General features: G+C 39.4%; 1 long non-coding RNA gene across 1 annotated transcript; it reads left to right on the top strand.

Annotated features, from left to right (window-relative positions):
- The first annotated feature begins 207 nt into the window (after window positions 1-207).
- LOC122988052 lies at window positions 208-12,623 on the top strand. The gene is made up of 3 exons (XR_006404688.1): window positions 208-221; window positions 406-407; window positions 12,473-12,623. It is a non-coding gene; the product is annotated as an uncharacterized LOC122988052 (long non-coding RNA).
- Window positions 12,624-21,592: the final 8,969 nt, after the last annotated feature.

The following is a 21,592-nucleotide window of genomic DNA, read 5'->3' as shown; positions in this document are numbered from 1 at the left end:
ATTTTTGGCAGCAGAATGGTATATGTGGGATTAACTTAGAATAAACTACCTGTGTGTTCATGGTAATGAAGGAACATGTCACCTTGTGCAACAGTGTGGCTAATTGATGTGTTTTAAATAGTTTTTGACCAACAGTGGAGCTCCATGGCACAGAGAAAAATATGATATATCAGGCTTTGGGTACACACACAATACTTGTTAGTAGGATCAGTTCATTGTTTGTTTTGGGATTTGTTGACATTAATAAAAAACTTAAATGTCACCAGTGTTATCCTTCAAATGCTATATTTTCTAAGGCAAGACTTCTGCAGAAGATACCATTAACTTAGAGAAGGTTTCATATACAAGACCAAAATTCTTAATTCCTGGGGCGACTCCAAAGGACATACCCTAGTGTAACATAAGGAGTGTGCTCTAGATGTGTATCCTTAAATGATTATACTTTAGAGTTACCCAAGACTACTCATCTTCTGAAAGGCATGTTTTGAAGACCTTTTGCCACTGAGATTAATTCATAGTCCTGTTTTTGGATTCATTTAACACCAATTTATAGTATTTGCACACTGTATGCCCTTAACTAAACCACAAGGTTGGGCTATTTATACATTGTGCACTACTATCAAAGGGTAGGGTTCTTACAGTCACTGGTAAACGCTGGGATCTGGAAGAAATAAGCTGATTAGTAGTCACCCAAACAACCCTAGAGGCCAGTTCAAATCCATAGTAAAGCTGTCAAGAGTGGTGACCTGCCCAGTTAATGGGCTCTATGCACCATACACTGCAGCAATCCAACATGGACTCTTCAAACCCCTGCTGAGAATGGCCAAGTGAGAGTTCGGGCTCCATTATCCTATCAATCCTACAGCTGGGGGTCCTTCACCTCTCTAAGTGCAGCCTGGGCTCCTGCGGAGCGAGGGCATGAGTATAGCTGAATGCAGCCTGGGGGCCTTGGGTTTGAAAACGTGGCTCTCCAAAAGCATTGCATTGCTCTAATTATAGCCAGACATGCACAAGAGAACATTCAGGCCCATTCTGTTTATTTCATTTTGGAATCAAATCCAAATCATTTATCCCAGTCTTTTGTTTTTCCAATGTGACAGAGAGATGGAGCCCTGCGTCTTCTGATCAAGAAACGCCAGGCTCCCAGAGGAGGTTGAAGGACGCTGGGAGGTTACTGCAATTATTCTACATTGCACAAAGTGCACCCGTTGGCATATCATACATAATTCATAACCATGCTTTCAAATTAGAAATTACAATGGCTGTTCACTTTAAACCACGAACACAGAAAACGAAATATATGATCCGTCCTGGTCTTGGATTACAACTGTTTCCCCACTAACATACATTGCACATATGTAGAACACCTCTCTATGTGCATGACTCCAAAGGTTGTTCAGTCAAATAAAAAACATTATGGCTCCATTCCTCAGATCATTATAACCTTTATTCCATCCTACTGCCTATTCCAGAGGAAGTAACATCCTTCTGGTCTAGCACACCACAATCCTAATGAGAGCTATGATGACCCACAATGGTTGTGAGATGGAGAGCACAGAAGCCCTCTGTAGTCTCTTTGTGAGATGGATTGCAGCACGTGTAATGGACTCATTCCTCATTGAATGGACTATAGTGGTAGGTAGATATAAGGAGTTTTAATAAATTTCCATGTGCAGCTCTTGAGATGAGATAGGTGACTGATGAGGACATAATGGCAGATATGGTTCAGACTTGCCTCTTAAGCCATTCATATTGATCGTATAATCCCATTCACTGTCAATCAATACATTGTGAGGTTAGAAAGAGGCAGTGGAATAGACAGAAGTATTGAAATAAAATGCTTTTTTTGTGTTAGGTTACAGGTGATATGCCTAAAACCTTTCTGAAAATTCACCTCAGAAACTTTTCAAAGAGGTCCAAGAAGTTGAACCCAACCAAAAAGAATCTGTGGCTATCTCACAGGATCAAATAAAAAATCTGAATGAGAACATGAACTGAGCTTAAATGAATTCCAACAAAGGATCCAATCAGACCCTAGTCCAGAAAAAGTACTGGCTCAAGTTTGTTTTGAGCCCACATACACTATTTGCATTGTCTTACCCTGCCTTGCTTTGAAAATGGGAAAATTGGTTAAACTAACAAATAGTTCTGAAACATGTAAGGCCTTAATGTCCTGTTTTACTTTAGTTTAATATGTATCTCTTCAAACAGCACCATTAAATTATGGATCTTTAGCCATGCTGGTGGCAAGGCTCTAGGGATTCTGACTCTCAACAACTATTCAGTGGATTGCCATAAAATTTGACACATATATTCCGATGTCCCCTAATCTTTCATCTAGGGCCATCATCAGATCCAGACCAAATACCCCCAAAACAAATGACATTCCCATCAGCATCAGCTGTACTTGCTTGCTATCTTGTCTGAAACTTTATGCTGAATTTGGACCTTGAAACTGCTCAAAGTGCAAGACTGCTGACCAAAATTTCTGACATGCCAGAAATTCAACCAATCATCCAATAGCCATATTGTTGATTGTTGACCCTCAAACTGCATGTCAAATGACAACCGATCTGGAAGAAATTCAGTGCAACCAATTTCGGGGTTAAACTGGGCTAAATCTGTACAGTGTCTGTCCAGTTTAACAGACAAAAATAAGATGTAGAGATGTCGCATTTTAACATGTTACATTTATAGATTTAAATTTGACTGGATCTGATACATCTGGGAACAATTAACCAGCAAGAGTTCTCTAATGTCAATGAGGCTCTAAAATTCAGGTTAGTCAGATTTATTCACAGAGCAAAAACAAAATTTTATGTAATAAATGGACAGGTTTTGGAAGAAAAGAAAAACAGATTAGGTCAAATTTAACTTGTATTTTTTATTTGTGGAACAGAAATGATACATTTTTGCACTTCAACCTAATTAATCCACATTGTTTAATGCAAGATCATCTCCTGAAATGTGCTATTATCAACTCTTGGTTTAGTGGTTTAGTGTACACATTTATACAATACAGACTAATGGCCCGATATATGCTTGCTCTTCTGTAAAGCAACCATTCCTTCCTCCCATAGAATTTGAAAGGTAAAATGTCTTTCATGCTGTAAAGACAGGACAGCATACTGGCCACTGCCTTCAGATTATTTAACACCACCTTAACAGGAAGAGAGACATCTATTAAAATGAAATGCCTTTTATCAGTGAAAGCCTTATCACAATATGATTAAGTTGGCTGCACTAATGTGTCTGTGGTGATTCAAGTTGCTCTGTGGAATAGAGAGAGGGAGAGATTAAAAACCAGGTTATTATTGCTCCGGGAAATAATGGGAGAAATATATCTCCGTCTTTCTCTCTCTTCATCGCTTCACCTCCGTTTCCCGTCCTCTCATCCATCGAGCTGCTCATTACTTCCCGGTCCATGAAGGCAGAAACCTCATCTTTTAACAAGCTTCAGTAAATGTCACACTTCACTTGGAAGCAACAGGCTTTTCAATGCGACAGATTCCCGGAGGTGTTGGACTGGCTGGAATCTGACTGTAAACCATTGATGCTCACTGTTCATGGTAAAACAGAATAGTAAATTATGCTTTTTTGTCAAATTTTGATAGAGGGGTAGATGTCAGTGATTGACTGTACCGGCCATAAAATGATAACACTGATCTCTGTGGGGCACTGTGGTTCCAGGCTTATGCCATGTGTGTTGTTAACTATACAGTAGCAGCCTCACACAGCTGCTCCTGATACATCTGCTCTGAGGTGGAAAATGGCTTTGTGTGACCTTTCAGCAACCCACTGGATTACTTGTCTTTCATCAAATGTGATCATTAAGGTAGGAATGTGTGCTTGTTATCTATACTGTGTATTGTCTGACAAGTGTCTCACTAGGAGCCTGTATCAAGTATTAAACTACTGTAAATTCTCAAATAACCGCAGGAAGAGCCTTTTTTGAAACAGGCGTATATTAAAGACATGCATTTAACTGAAATTCCGAACTGCTTTCAAACTGATATTTAAATTCTCCTCACTTTTTCCATAAGGAACTAAAAAATGAATTTCCTGCAGAAAATGCAAGTGAATTCTGACAGCTTTAATAAATTGCAAAATGCAGAAATCTGCAGCAATTTTTAAAAATCTTGTGCCACCTACAGGTGAAATGGTATCAAATGTTACAGACTTGTCCAGCATCCCCATCTGTCCAACTTTGCTGAATTTGGTTACCATGGAATATTACATTTAAGATATATGGCAGTTAATAAGCAGTATGGTGGTGTTTCACTAATGGCCACAAGATGGAGCTTTTGGTGCCATGCTTCAATATGTCGTGCACATTCTCATCCAATTCAAATCCAAATGTGATGTTTTTTTGTGCTCCCAAGTGCCTTGCCACTCTCATGCTAACAACCAACAACAACAAACAACCAGCATAACAACACAACAACACAACAAAAACGGTGCTACCCAAGTAGAAACACCCCGCACCCTGTCGACCACAACACATTTTACAACAAAACACCCCGCGCAATGACTACTGCAGGTAAAGATGACTAAATTTCAGTTTAGCCCTCCGGCTAACTCAAATGGGGATAAAATGATTCAATGGTGCGGGTCTTCTAGGAACGGCAGGAACAGGTGCTCCATGGAGCTCATAAGGAGTGAGCTCCTGATCACTCAACTTTGAGCAGTCCTGTTCAGAGTTTTACTGCAGCGTTTTGAAAGACAAAAAGCCACTCAGTGCTGCAAGGAGTGATAAGAAGTACAAATGGAAAAAGAATTAACACGCAGTGAGGAAGAGAGAGAAAGCTGTTGACTGTTAAACCCTCGATTAATGCTCCACACAGAAAAGAAGAAAACTGATGAACTTCTGATGAACTGATGATGACCGTTTGTGGAAGAGGGTTGAGGGAAGGAGCAATGTTTTGCAGTTTTAAAGTTTCTAAATTGTTATTTAAACACCCATAATTTGTCTTGGGTTTCTTCCATTTGGAAGGAACAGGAAACATTAAAATATTGACATGAAAAATCAGGAGACGTGTGGCACAATGAGCATCACCATCCTGAGATGTAAGATTATTCCTTTTTTCTGAAGTCCATCTGTTCTCCTACACTATATATTTTTTTCAAACACCCCATTAATATAAGTCTGAATTTGGAATTTTTGAAAGTGTCAAAGCATTTCTTTAAGTTTCCTCAATGTATTTAATAGTGTTATGTATGTTTCATTGTGCATACATTACTGTATCTGCCTTTAGGCAAGGCAAAGCAAGGCAAGTTTACTTGTACAGCACATTTCAACAACAAGGCAATTCAAAGTGCTTTACATAGAGCATAAAAGGCATTAAAACAGAATATAAAAGCAACACAAGTAAAAAGACATACAAAAACAATTGAAAAGTGTTACATTTGGAAATAAAAAAGAAGCTAAAAAGGGAATAAGACGGATAAAACAAGAGAATAAAAGTAACAGTGCAGTGTAAAATATTAACCCTTAATGTGGTTTAATGAAAGGCAGCGGCAAACAGAAAAGTCTTCAGCTGTGATTTAAAAGGACTGAGAGTCGCAGCAGATCTACAGTTTTATGGGAGTTTGTTCCAGATATGTGGAGCATAAAACTGAAAGCTGCTTCACCATATTTAGTTTTTACTCTGGGGACAGAAAGCAGACCTGTCCCAGACGACCTGAGAGGTCTAGATGGTTCATAATGTAGCAGCAGATCAGAGATGTATTTTGGCCCTACACTATTTAGTGCTTTATAAACCAACAGCAATATCTTAAAGTCAATTCTTTGACAGACAGGAAGCCAGTGTAAAGATCTGAGAACTGGAGTGATATGATCCACTTTCTTGGTCTTAGTGAGGACTCGAGCAGCAGCGTTCTGAAGCAGCTGCAGCTGTCTAATCGATTTTTTGGGGAGACCTGTGAAGACAGTGTTACAGTAGTCAAGTCTACTGAAGATAAATGCATGAATAAGTTTTTCCAAGTCCTGCTGAGACCAAGACCTTTACACACTGGGGGCATTTTTTTGTGCGATTAATTGGCATGTCAATAAATTTTTTCAAACTATTGTTTTTGTCATGAGTACTTTCACAGAGAACGCATATATTACGCCTGGGACACACTGGATGCGTGAACCTCAGCAGTGCGCTGAACTGCTGCGTCTCTCACGCTTGCAGTGGCCACACTGGAAACGTGTCTGCTGCGGCGCTTCTGCCATTCTCATTTTCCCTGTCTATTTCTGCTGAGAACTGCGCATGTCACGCGGAGAAAATAGGCGAGACCTCGAATGCTAGATGAAGCGACGCAGCAGCCTCACATGACACACGCATCTCACACGGACTGTGTGGCTGCTCTAACCTGTTAACATGGGCGCCAAAACAGTGATATTACTGTAAGGAATTATTTTTAGTGCCCATCTGCACAGCAATTACATAAAATAAAATTAGTAGACAGTGTGAGTTGGAACCATAAATTCAGCCCCTGGGAGAAATGTACTGAAGCTACCTTGTGAGCCATGATGGAAAATGGATCATGACTATAGCCTATCTGTTTGGCCACTGTTTCAGCCATTGTTTGAATTCTGGCCTGTATTGTATTAAATATGCATGACACAAAATTTTGATGTTCAAAATTGTTCTTATCAGGCTAAATCACAGAGTGAGACAGAAAAGAAAGGTCAGTGATAACAAGCAGGAAGCCATTAGCAGTGGTGGCCTAAAGGTTATAGAAGTGAGCTTGTGACCAGAGGGTTGTTGGTTTTGAAGGTCCGGACCAGCAGGGTAAATCTGGATGAGGAAAAGTGAAAAAGCAGCATTTGCCCCTCCCTCATTACCACCACTGAGGTGTATATATGATATATATACAATATATATGTTTTCAAACAGGGATAAGGGTTCACTCAATAGCATTAAGGAGAGTGGAGAAACAGGATGAGGAAAGAATGACCAAATATAGGTTCATTTGCTAAGGCTCCATTTAGTGAGGACAATAACAGAATGCGACATCAATAAATCCAGAGTTAGATGGCCACTTGAACAAGGTGCATGTGTTAGCACTGCCTCCAGACATCCCTTCTTCCCGACGGTAAATTAGAATATCAAATAGATGTTAGTCTGCCAAATTGGATTGAGGTGAATAATGCATGCAATGACTTTGTCAGTTCCAGTGCCTAATAGTGTCCCTTAACAAGCATACAAAGAGGCATTGGATATAGAACTACTGAAGCTAATGAATCTCAGATCATGGTTTAGGAGAGGAGGGATCAACAAATATACTTCAATTTCACTCTTTTTTCAGCCTTAATGTAGAATAGAAAACGTTTTCAATGCAGTGATGAAGGGGCTTATTCAGAAAGGAACTGGTTAATTTACATAAAAATACAAAAAGCATGGGTACTTCTTTTAAAAAAATATAATGCAAAGCAAAATTCAGTTGGACTGCCACCTGAAGAGAAACGCTCCCAGCTTTCAAATATTAATGTGCCAATGCGCTTTTAGAAGCCATAACACAAAACAGTCATCTGTGTGTCTCGGAAATGCTGCTCAAGTGTTCAGTGATGTCACAGTTGGTGCATATTATGAGTGACACATATAAATGTGGACCCCTCCCTATGTATTCCCCTGCACTTACTGGAGTTTTAGATGGAATCATACTGTTTAGTGGTAGAGTGTCTTATTGTTCCTGAGTCTATACATGCTGCCCTCAGTGGGTGGAAAGCTCAGAGGGATTTCAGAGTGGTTGTGAGAACAGCAATATGTCTTCAAATGTAGATAAAAATAATGTAAATCCATGTAAGTTATAAGAAAAAAAACTATACCAAGAGAAACAAGAGAGTAACTGTTGTACCACTGTATGGATATACCATGTATTACACACATGGAATATTTTGCTCGTGCATTTTTAAGGCAAAGAATTGCTCCAGCACATGCTGATCTATCCTTTCCAAGACGACAGCACTGCAAGTAGCACAAAATAAGGAAATTAACCCAAGCAGTGGCCCCATTGTGGCTCAGACATTACTCTTTAGTTTCCACAGATATCAAATAAAGTTATAATCCTTAAGATTTCAGTTCTGGTTCATTTCTTTGGTGACACTCATGGTGACCATGGTAACAGCAAGTGCGAGTTAATACTATAGGTCCCAGAATTGTAGGCGGCAAACACTTGTTGAACAGCTACCTTGTCAAACATACAACAGAAGAGCAACTGGTGTATCTGTTTACAGATCACACCCTGTTTATTTCTGATTTCATGCTGCATACAGTGCAAGTAGTTTTCCATAAAACAGCAGGGCACAGTGAAGTTGTTTACCTTGCAGAGGAGTTGGAGGTTTAACAGCTCACTGTGGCAGCACCGTCTTGTTCCATTACCCCTGCAATATTTAAAACTGATCCGCTATCCAAAACAACAGTAATTTTTGGTCACAGTAAAAGTCTGTCACTAACAATGAAAACAACTAAATAGATGAGAAATTACAAAAATACATTTAATGGCTATTGCAAAAAACATGCCCACTATAATTATTATCAAAAACTGGGTTTGATTTCATGTAAAATTCATGTGTGAATATTACTTTTAAATGATCTGTAAGACATATTATTTCTATTTGATTATTCTATTTAAAAACATGAATAGTGGTAGGCTTTGAATATTTGACTCACTGTAAAAATCATGCACATTCTGTACAAAAGGTAGATAACATTACTCTTTAAATAATAGATACAATTAAATTAGAGTATTAAAGTTCCTACAGATACATACAAATATCTTGGAATATGGCTTTATGATAAATTAACTTCCCATGCTCTCATTAATAACCTTGTTAAGAAACTTCAAATCAAATTAGGGTTTTATTCCAGTTTTAAGAAATGCTTTCTCTTTGCAGAAAGAAAAAATCCTGTTCAGTCCACTTTTTCATCTGTTGTGGATTATGTGGACATCATGTACATGCATGCATCAGACCCACTACTGCATAGGCTTGATGCTGTCTACCATTCATCTCTGATATTTTCCTGAATATTCTGTTTGACACTTGTCACTGTGAAACCAACACATCCTCATAATTAAACGACAGAATAGGTCTGAAATTCAGTCTGCAAAAAACAACCTATAGTTATGTTTAGGTTATCTAGCAGCTGTAGTAATGCACTAATATGCCACTTTCCAAAACTGTTACAAATCACTGTTAAAAAATAATGATGTTTTATGGTGTGACAATGCTGTGGTTAAGGTCTGGTTGATTTAGGAACAAAAACCACTTGGTTATGTTTAGGGAAAGATGATGGTTTGGGTTAAAATGATCATTTTTAACGTGGTTTATAGTTCCTTAAAGTTACGCAACCTTCATTGTCATAGCAATAGTAAACACCACAATGTTACGGTTTTTAAAAAAGTGTCCCGACTCGCAGTTGGAAACGGGAAGCAAACAGTGGTCTCCTGCAGCAAAGTCCACGTTTTGCCATCTAACTAACTAGCCATCCACCCAACCCGCCTGCTCCTAATAAGGCAACTTATTAAGTCACCTTATATTGATGTCATCTGAACTGTGTCACTTCCCCGGGTCATAATTACTACGGCCGCTGACAAACATTTGATCCCAGAACTTTAATATATTTAATATATAGTGTATTAATATATAGGAAAGCATTATAGGTCCTCATGGGCCTATTCTTGGCTCTTTACTGTTTGCTATGTACATGCTACTAATTAGTTCAAGTAATTTGCAACTCCCATATTTCTCTTTACACTTATACTATATTCATCAGGTCTCTCTTCTGTGACCTCACTCACAACCTGCAGTCTAGTAACTGTTGAATGCTGATAAAACTGAAGTGATTGTGTTTGGTCCTAAACACATTGTTATGTAACATAGGCTCGTTGGGTTTGCACTATGCTCAAGAGGCTAGAAATCTAGGAGTGGTCTTTGATTCTGATAGAGCAGTCACATTGTGAAAATATTCCACTCTCAGTTCTCCCACTAATCAGCCCTTCAATTACAAAACATCCCTGCTTTGAAAATATTGTGATCGCTACTCCTCTGACAGCTTGGTGGAGACATCTCTGGCATTATGCAAACACACTCCACTTTGGAACAACCCTGACTTATTATTCAATAATAAAGCAATGAGCTTCAGTAATCGGAAATAAAAACGTATCACATAATTTCAACATGTCTATCAAAACGGCTCCCTCCTCTACTTTATATACTGGGTTCAGAAATACATTTCTTCAGTTATCATTACCCCAAAAATAGAGTTAAGTACAAGTCACTCTACAGCCGCCTGCTGTAATCACAGAACTGGTAAGTACTACTACTCTCAAAAATATACAGTCAAGGTTATAAAAGCTGAGAGGAAAACTTAGAGTTTGCTTCAACTTCTGATTTCTGGAATCAAATCATCACCAACAACAGTAACCTGCAACTTATCCAGTGTAAAATCATTCACAGAACACACATCACACATTAGAAAATGTATCAAATGCATCTATTTGAACCTGATGTGTTCATGGTGCACTCAGTATACCCTGATGATGATCTCCATACGACCTGGCTCTCTCCACCTGTGCAGCACTTCTGGCAGCAAGCAAACTGTGCTGTTTTCTGACGTTAAGTGTTTTGCGTTTGTTTTTGTTCATTTCCCCATTAGTATCAATTAAAATAATAAAAAATAATAAGAATAAAAAAAAAACATCTGCTAGGTTTCTTGTAAGATGTAGAAAATGTAAGCACAGTTTCCCTCTCCTCGCCTCCCTGCACTGTTTACCTGTCGTGTTCAGAACTGACTCTGAAACTCTACTGCTTGTCTTTAAGGCACTGATTGATCGAGCTTACCTTCACCTTCTCACTCCATACACCCCTTCTCCTAGTCTGAGCCCTGCTGACCAGCTGTTGTTGTTGGTCCCCGGAGACAGAGACTAGTAGGGCATTCACTGTGAGTCTCCTCAACTCCGCTTCCACAGAGAATAAAGTGAGCTCTTTTAAAGACTTACTTTTAATTGACTTTAAAGTAGCTTTTATTCCTATGTACTTTTATTCTATTATTACTCTTCACTCTTGTTCTTCTATTTTCTCATTCTGTTGGTACCCAAGCAGAACAATGGAACCTTTTTAAGCTCTATGGCATTAAATAAAGATTAGGATAACTCAACTCACCCAACATATGGTAGATGATCCTGAGAGTCAGATAGCAGGATATGACAACTGAAACGGTAGATGCTGTAGTAGAGATGACAGGAGATGTCAGATGACTAGAAAAACCCCAGACAAGAAAGGCCAGTCAGCCTGTGCACAGGCCTCTGCCCTGGAGGGAAGCTGTCACTGTGGATTCAGGTGAGGACCATCCTCTCCGCTCCATCCTCCACTGTCTTTAAAACGATGTGAGCGGCTGAGCCCTGCTCACCCTGCCCGGCCCGCTCCCCTCCAGACAGCTGCTCTCCACAATCCAAGGTTAGCCGCGGTGAGCGAGGAAAGGCCACACAGATGGTGCATCTGCAGCCCTCGCAGTCTTCCAGCCGAGCCACAGTGGCGAGTGCACACAGGCTTAATGCAATTAAAGGTCAGTGTTATCCCAGGGAAATCGTACCTACAAGCTGTTCCCTGGCTGGTGTGAATTCACCGCAACACCGCGGCTTTTCTGCAGAATTACATTACACACACTGGACATTTCATCTCCTGCAGCGTGGGCAGCCGTGTTCCCTCTCTTTGTTTTTTGTTGCTGTTGTCAGGACTTTTTGGGTTCACCATTAGCTGTCCTTGAACATCTGAGAGGCTAAATGAGATGCATGTGAAAAACTACAAGTCTGTATCACACTCTGCTTTATAAGGATTATTTTTTGCATTTTTGCATTCACTTGACAAAAACAAGAGACTACAGGGGAGAAAGGGGTGAGGAGGTGACAAGGTCTCTTTGGTAATGCTACTCAGAATCTACTAAAAAATGCTGTCAAGACACCAACTTGGCTGGTTTGCATAATGAGGCAAAGAACTGATATAGAAAAATGGTTCCACTGGAAAGTTTTACCATTGTCTAGTTTCTCATGTACACATGCAAAGATGTCCACAGCACTTATATTCATTTATATATACATATTGAATATGTACATAGAAAACAAAGATATTTGTTTTCGTTTCTTCAGGTGCCCTTAGACTGTGAAACAACAATTGTGTAAGTTTATTGCATGTCACACTGTGCGAGGCAGCTCTAATAAAATCTTGGTCACGTGATGAATGCATGATGAATCATAGTGCTATGATGTAAACAGAAAAAAGTATAAGTACATGAGAGCAGAAATATATCATCAACTCCCATCATCCATCTGCACTGCTCTTATGTCTTGAAAATGCAGCTAAGTCACACAAATTTCTTTTTCTTTTCACTTCATCATTTTGGTTTGTGTGCGCCATAGATGAAGGAGAACACACGTGTTTTTCCCCCTAAATTTTATTCAACAACGAGCCTCATGAAATTTTTAGCTGTCCCGCTGCAACTTTACTGTTTTGTTTAACTCTCAGCGCTCTCATGGCGTTGTTTTCGGCTGCAGCAGGCACCTGTTTTCAGAGAAAAAGCTCTAAAAATCCACTGTACACTACCTGCTCAGCACCAAATGGCAAACAGACACAGTTAGCTGTAGACTAGCTGGTGAACATAGTGGAGCATTCAGCAAGTAAAGAGTCAGATATTTTCCCCAGGAGTTGGTAGAGAGCAAAAACAGAGCTAAAAGAGAGTGAATATTGGACTTATATTCACCAGATGGACTGAAACACGACACCAAATGAATGATAATGTTGTTTTTGTTACTACTGAATGTTGAAATAAGCAACTTTTTTGGCCTCATGCAAGCACATGTTCATATTTTTATCCATAAACTCTCATACTTGCTCATATGACTGTTCCAAGTTGGATTCAACAAACTCTCTTAACTGCCTGAATTTGTTGTAAATCGCTTGTTTCAGTCTGATGAATGCCACCTGTTCATGAGCAAAATTATGGCAATAAAAATCAGAAAATCTAAAAAAACTTTCAGTAAATTGGCAGCCATGATGATGATATGGTCAGTTTGTTTTGTTAATTTCAGTATCATATTTAAACTCCAAATTCATTCAAATGAGGACATTATAATTGTAATTCAAACCAGTGTTTCTCCCCTGTAAAGAAAGGCAGAGATGATCTATTCATGACATGTACAACAGGTCTGGACCACAAGTACGAGGCCCAAAGTTGTGTTCACAATTTATTGCATTGTTACATTAGAACTAGCGAACGAACTGAACACAAACTTGCCAAGTCAACCAACTCAAAAAACTTTAAAGGCAGCCTGGTCACTCATACAGTGTACTGTAGAGCACTGATGTGCACTGATCTAAACTGAACAGATGGATGGGCACAAGGCTTATGACGCTATATATATAAAGATGATTAGAATTATTATTATTTGTAAGTAGTATTAATTATAAGTAGTACTGCAAAGAGTAAGCTGAGGTCCTAACCTACTTCCAGCAGGAGAGAGCCTCTTCTTTGTAACAAGCAGCTTTTCAGATTTAGAACTTTGTACAGGAATAATGTTGATTTTAAGGTGAATGAGGATATTTGTCAGAGTGAAATTCTGCTCTCAGAGTTGCATAAATAGAACACAGACGTTTACTCATTCATAATTCAAACAGAAGTCCATCAGAGTGACACACTGAGAAGTGTCTGTTGCCGGTGTACCTCTATGTTCCCAAGTTTGTGACAGTTTTCTATTCTGGAGTGATGAGCTGCTGCAGAGCATCTGTTGGCATGAAACATTTTCATGAGAGATGATGGTGGTTCTGAGGGAGGAAGGAAGTAATAAGAAGCTTTTTTAATTCTGCTAAAAAAAGATTAAAAAAAAAATCCTCAGTGTTTAAGTGACAGTGTGTCTGTGGAAATTACACAGACTGTTGGCAGGAGCATTTTCCAGTTGGACAGCAGTGAAAAGAGCACCTTGTAGCCTCAAGATGCAGTATGGATCGTAGGAGCAGGTGAGAGACTCCCACACCTGCCCTAAAAGCTTTCTAAAATAGATTTTTCCCATCAAGGTGACACCTTCACCTCATTTGGCTCGCTTGAGCACAGATGCAAAGCCAAGGTGGAAGCATGGGTGAGTGAATGTGTCAACCTGTTTGTACGGCTGTCTGTCCATTCTTGCATGTGCCTGCATGCTACGTTCTGTACAGTTTATGCAACCAGATGACTACTGGTGAGACATTTTCATTGTGGACTGGATTAGATTCTATACAGTCTCACGGGCCATGTAAGATACACTCAAGAGAGATATGAAGGTGTTACAATGTACAAACATCGACATCTGAAGCCTTGCTATTGGCCCCTATAGACTGCAATGTTCATTATGTTGGACAAAGAAAACAACCTACTGACAGCCACAGTGTTCTAACAGCTCTAGCAGTATTGCAGCAAAAAATGTAGTTTGTACTGAGGGTGACATTAGAAGAAATTCCTTATGTCATACAGTATATTAATAATAATAATAATAACTTACTTTATATAGCACCTTTCGTACAAAAAAAGAATGCAGCTCAAAGTGCTTCAAATTGAAAAGATAAAAAACAAATGAGAAACATTCAGAATATTAAACAGGAATACATGCGTAGAATAAAAGGAGGCAAACAAGAAAAACAAAAAACAGTGCATTACATTAAAAGAGAGGATAGGAATAGCTTAAAAAAGGAAACACAGCTAAAATTCTTAAGTAAAAGACATTATCATTCATGAAAAAGAATTTTAAAAATGCCTTAAAATGGAATAAAGTGTCTTAAAGATGGTAGAATATTGTGTACAGATATCATATTGAGGCCTGAGAGCAATGTCAAAGGAAAGCTCTCATGTCCAAAATAGAAAGGGTTCATCCTCCGGTGAGCTTGAATGTGCTCATTTAAAGATCCCATCTGTTTTGTACAAATAAAAGAGCAAAAACAAGAAGTGTGTTGTTTGTTTGTGGCCTGTAAGAGCTGCTGTAGACATTTACTCCTGTTTGCCTATGGCTCAATCAGCTCTTTTCCATAAAATTGCAAAAACTATGAGAAAATATAATTAATGTAATCTATTTAAACTCTGACCATCATCATATTCAGATGAAGACATTCACATAAAGACATTTACCTGGTGATCTCAAAATATTGCCTTAATATGCATGTAAGCATGCTTAATAAGTGAATCTTCACTTCCTTCATTCCTAAAACGTTTTGGGCAGACATCACAGTCTGTTGATGGGATGTGCTCACAGTGTTGCTTTATTAATGATTCTCAGGAGCAATTAATGGCAACTAATAAGTGGATAAAGAGTAACACAGACAGACAAAAGTCTCATATGTTTATGAGTGTGTGCGGTTCGTGCACTGAACTAGCAAGTCAACCTGTAGATACAGTATAAAGGAATCGGGTGTAAAAGCAAATGATGAAGGACAGTGATTGCGTATTCAGAGCCACTGAGCCTCCGTCATGTGTGCTCATTTCCAGCCTTCTAGCTGAAAGGGGGAGGATCTGTGCATTGTGCTGATCCATGACTGGCAGCATTAATAAGACTACTTAAGCTTCACACATCAGCGGCTGCTTGTGTCAAGCATAAAAAGGGGTCCCACTGCAAAGAGACACATGACTGGAGAGGGAGAGAAAAGAGAAAAGTTCTATTAGGCTTTATTGTGCTGTCATGAAATATCTGTTCCCACCTCAAAGCCATCCAGGCTCCTCTTACTGAGCTCTCATTTTCATCTCAATTTCCAGCACTGTGTGCTGTTGTGCACGCAGTGGGAGGCAAGAGGACTCTCTCTATCAAAACTCCAGCTGTCGCCTTGAAAAAGACAGCTTCAATTTTCTATTTCAATGTGATGTTTCTAATCTGAGCTCTTTCACGTTACAGAGATGTACAGCTCAATGAGCTTTATCCTCGCAGAGGAGAGAGGGAATTGTGTTCAGTGTAATGTACACACTCACAACCAAAGATGTGGACATTTTGCTGCTGCTGAATTCACAAACACATCATTTTAGTGTGCTAATGTTTACAGACAATGCTAATCAGTGGTCACTTTACACCGCAGGGTGCTTAATGATAGCAGATAACATATTATGTTACTAAATATAACATTGTCTTTTGATGTGAATTGTTCATCTGAACTCCAGTGGGAAGTGAAGTGGTTTAATTCTCACAGCAGAAATAAATATACAGTAAAATCTGTTTAATATCTGTGGTTAACACTTTTTAAAGGGGACATCTCATGCTTTTTGTGATTTTCTGTTATTTATATACTGTTATGGCCATAGGCGACACTATTAAGAGGCTAGGGAAAGCTTCGCTTCCCCAGAATAATCACTGAAGAAATTTAAGGGGCAGTGTCTTGGAGGTGTAAATCAGCCTTATGGCCTGAGGGTAGAAACTGTCTTTGAGCCTTGAGGTCCTGCATTTCAGACTCCTTTACCGTCTGCCAGATGGCAGGAGTGTGAAGAGGTGGTGCTGGGGGTGGGTAGGGTGTTTGATGATGTTGTAGGCCCTTCTGAGCATTCTCTGCTGGTAGATATCCTGCAGTGATGGGAGGGACGTTCCTATGACGTGCTGGGCTGACTTCATCATTCCCTGCAGGCGTTTATAGTCTGCTTTTGTGCTGTTGCTGAACCATACCATGATGCTGCTAGTGAGAATGGTCTCAATGATGCACCGGTAGTAGTTGATGGCTTCTTAAATTTACTCAGCCTCCTCAAGAAGTACAGCCTTTGCTGTGCCTTCAGCTGAGTGATGGTGGTGAGTCCAGGTGAAGTCCTCACTGATGTAGACACTGAGGAACTTGAAGGTGTTAACACTTTCGCCCTCACACTCACCATTGTATATTGATGGGTGGTTGTGATGACTCCTCCCCTTCCTCAGGTCCACTATCACCTCCTTTGTCTTGCTGACATTGAGCGCAAAGTTGTTTTGACACCATAGCACCAGGTTTTCTGCCTCCCTGTGATAGGCTGACTTTATACTGTATGAAAAGCTTCTCATTAAATCCCTGCAGCATCTATAGGCAGCAGGACTGATATGTTGATAAATCCACAGTCTCTGAGAAGTGTGCCGCGCCAGAGCGCATTGCAGTTATGCATACCCGTCATATCACTGTGTTTATCCTCATTAAATTGTCTGAAAACGACACCAGGCTGCTACAGTATAACCACACACACCTCTACATACACCAGACTGGGTGGTTGTAACTCGATATTCTGCTTTTTTAATGAAGAAGACATCAGGTTAGCAGGAATCATTATGGATTTGTGGTGATGTGTGTTCATGTCTTGATGCTCTGAACCATCCAGACATTTCCTGAAGAAAAGCTTCCCATTTGTTGAGCTGTCATTATCATGTTTAACTGTGATTGGCACAACTGTTTCAGAGCTATGAGAGCAGTGATATGACTGGCTGAGATCATTATTAATAATCACCACACCTGCTGATCTATATTCACCTTCACTCAGCCCTTTTGCACATTGCATTGCTGCACATACATCAACCAAAACAGCAGGTGCGCATGGAGATGCCCAAACAGTCCGTGCACCTATGACCTACCACGTTGCGCTTGTCATTGCACTTGCGCAGTTAAAATAGGGCCCTATATTATAACTCTCCTCCAGGGTCCACTTTTCATGGCACAGGTCTTAAATGCAGATAGAATCCTAATGTTGAAAGCATTTTCTCTGTTCAGCTGCTGTGTGTCTGGTGTGTGTGCGCACTGATGACTGCTGCCTGTGAGTGAGGGAACACTGTGCACATTAATAAAAGACACAGGCCCATAACCAGCCTGAGGCATAAGCAAACTAAACGGTTGCTTAGGGGCCCTGCAGCCACCAAGGGGGCCTCAAATGAGCACAATGTAAAATGTGAATTCTCTTCAAATTCCTCTGCTCAGTTTTTGACTTCATGTTAGTATGTATTTACTGAAGGTATTATCTCATTTTTGCTGTAATTTAATTTGCCCTGTACTCAACAGATTGTTTTAATCAGATGTCCATAAAAAATCACAAGATGCTTGCTTTGTTACTTGTAAGTCCTTATATTCTTTGAGCCCGTTAGCCATACTATAACTGTCCTTTTTCTGTTTTCCAGTTCATTAAGATTGTCTGTTACTGCCAGAAATACTACTACTACTACTACTACTATTAATAATAAGGTACTGTGTTTGCCTTTACATTCTAAAATAACTCCAATTAATTTCTAACTTAAGCAATGCAAAAAAGTATTATTTTCCTACATACTACAGCAATTAGTACAATTAAACATATATGAAGAATAAAGTTTTCAAAACTAAATGAATAATCAGTTAATATGAATGTGGATTTAAAAGGAGCAGCTCTTTTGTAGAAACTCTTATTTTTCCTATAATTACTAAATATCAAAATTTCACAGAACACTTCCCAACTGTGGACCTGTAAAATAAAGCCATTTTTGCACAGATGATGTATGACCATTCAATGCACAGTTAATGAGACACGCTCCAGTCTACATGAGTGCACTTACCTTAAACAGCATGTGCAAGTGAGCAGGTGTTAATGTTGTTTATCAGGAGTACTATAGCAGGTGTAGTGTGGTTCTGCTTCACACCCTTAAAAGGTGTTCCAGTGTTGCACACTAATTTTTAGGATGTCTGCTGTTGAGTTTGTAGCAGGTGGTGGAGATCTGGGTGCTATCTCTCCTCAACAGCATGAAGGAGCCACTGACCCTACACTGACTGCAGCTCGCCTGGAAGCAAAAGAAGAGGCTGAGACGATACGCTGTACCTCTGGGATTTACTCCTGACGTCCACAGCTTGTATCTTCATCTTCTGTTAAGATCTACACTGTCATGCAGTATAACATCAATATTAAATACAATTATGCTTTTATTTTTCATATTCTTTGCTATGAGAAACAGGGGGGAAACCTGATTTGTGTTACTGGTACAGATCCAAGTTATCACATTGTGATTCCCATGGTAACCACTGATTGATTTCTGTGATCAAGAGGAGAATGAAAAATGAACGTCCTGCTAGTCAACCTGTGACTTGCCTATCTGTCTCCCACACGGGCCTGAATTCTGTGTAAGGAGGATTTCAACAATATGATTCAAATAGAAGTTAAAGTGATGTTGGAAAAAACAACAACCTTTGTTAACCTTTTTAGAGGATGTGGCTTAATGTTGAGAACTCGTCCAGATCAGTTTACAGGACCATATCAGGGGTGTATTCCAGAAAGCAAGTTAAGTGAAAGCTTTGACTATTTTGGGAGTAAATACCTTGAACTTGGCACAGTCTCTGCTGCATTTTCCTCATAACTCCCTCTCATGCCATTGCCAACCTCTCTCTCCCTCTCTCTCTCTGGTGCTCTGGCTCAGGCCAGCAGGATCTCTCTATATATCCTGCTGGCCTAGGCCAATATAGCCTATAATAATCTGCAAACTTATAGAATTATTATCCAGCTTTTTTACTGAATCACATGCTTCCCTTGCGGTGCAGTACTAAATGTTCTGGTCTGCAGAGGGGGGGTCTGGGAACCCCTGGTTTACAGCAACTTGTCTGCAGCCAGGTTCTCTTGAAAGCTTTTTCACTGAATATAAAGTCCCAGTAGCACCCCACTATACATTCATAGTCGGTCAGTGCATCCATGGGAGTTTACTTCCTCTGGTAGTGTGATGTGAATGGTAAGCTGAATTGTTGAACTTACCAGCATTGGACCGACAAGTAATGAGAACTAATGAACATCAGGTGTGACTGAACATCAGGTGTGTGACTGATTGCACAGCCTGTGGGACTCTGGGACTAAAAGAAAGGGGAGAGCCAGGCAATGTGTGTAGGTCTGGGCAACGTGCCGTCGTGCTGTGTGGCTGCGTTCACTCCAGGAGAGGGAGGGTGTCAGCTGTCAGACACGTTTCATTTCCTCATTGTTATAGTCCATATATAATACATTATTGTTATTATAATATAAGCCCGTATCGAAGCGCGTTAGCGGAGGTTTACTGTATGTAAGAATCAAAATTCCAGGTGGATATTAGTTTGTTATTCAAGGACTGTCTTTAACAGCATTCCCACTTTTATGTGGTAGTCAGTCGTTTCTACGAACATCATTTTTGCCCTCATATTTAAATTCACCCTCAGCTCAGAATAAAACTCCTGCATATCCTTTTATAACAGAGATTCTGTGCACATTGATCAGGCAGTTGTCAGGTTATTAGAACAGCTCCTGCACTGAAATGTTTGTTGCACATATCATGATGTGATTGGTTGCACTGATGGAACATTCCTATCGTAGTTTTCATATTATATTGATTATATACAAATATTTGAGTGATAGGGATTGTGATGCACCTGCAGACTGTAAACTGTTATTGTCTTGTAAATAGTCTTAACATGTTTTAACAGCTTTTCAGTGAATCTTTGAATACTGTTGAGCCAAGATCCAAAGAGATGTCTAAACATTTAGTGTTTGAACCTCGGTGCCTTTTCAACTGCAAATCACCAAATTCATTATTACTGGATCAGAGTGTGAGCTTACTATCATGTCTCTATAACATGTCTTATGTTTGATATATTTTTTTAATCTTCAACTATATTTTCATCTTCAGTTGCTGCCCCTCGTTTTGTCCCTGTCAGATTAAAGCTGAATTTATGTAAAATTATTTTCCATTAAGGAAATTCAAGGGTGTTAAATGATGAAATACTGGTCTACGCTGAATAAAACTTTTCTAAAGATAAATGTTCAGTCTGTATACACATGCATTAATATTTCTACACCCACTGGATTAAAATGGAGGCCCTGCTTTCCATTTACCTGTTGCCATGGTGACTCAGGATTCATCAACTCAGAGTTCAGGCTCAGATTTTGTTAAAGCTGCTTTCTGGAATAGACCCCAGTAGTTTTGCAATTTTGGCCAATTAACCACAACTACTATATACTTTACATTATCGATGGCTATTTTCCAATAGTATACAATGTTATATAGCTACAGCTGGTCACCATTCCCTTATTATGATATAATGGATATCCAACATCATAACTGTATATAAAGCAGAAATAACACTACTAATTAAATCACTTTGTTGTCAAAACTTTGTGCATTAAGTGTTCACTTTATTTTTGCCCAGATCTACACAACAAATAAATACTGAACCACCATTTGCGGTGAGATCGTCTCCAACATTTCACCACCTGTCAAATCCCACTACAGCCTTGCCTCTCTTGCTGGGAGAATATGGTGCAGCCCACACTCAAATCTGAATGTAATAATCCAGACTTCCTGCTAGTTGAAAGCTGTACATCATCAATTTAACTCTCCAGCTGATACAGATCCTCACACATTACAATTCTGGGACAGATTCTGGTCTACTGCATGTTCAAGAGACCAGGAACAGACATCAGATGACAACTTAACATCCTCCATCCTGTATCATATTACTTTACACACTCCCTCAGACAACTAGAATATTATTCTATTGATTTTCAAAGTCTGTCAACAGGTAGTCAGTGTAGAAATAAGAACCGTTTCATTAGGAAGATCAAAGAAAACATTTTTTTCCTTTACAGAATAGGTCAAATAACACTGATTCCAGGCAGTGAGA

Source organism: Thunnus albacares, chromosome 1 (assembly GCF_914725855.1).
Source record: "Thunnus albacares chromosome 1, fThuAlb1.1, whole genome shotgun sequence".
Lineage (NCBI taxonomy): Eukaryota > Metazoa > Chordata > Actinopteri > Scombriformes > Scombridae > Thunnus > Thunnus albacares.
Note: the sequence above shows the minus strand (reverse complement) of the source record. Positions and strands in the feature narration are given on the sequence as shown.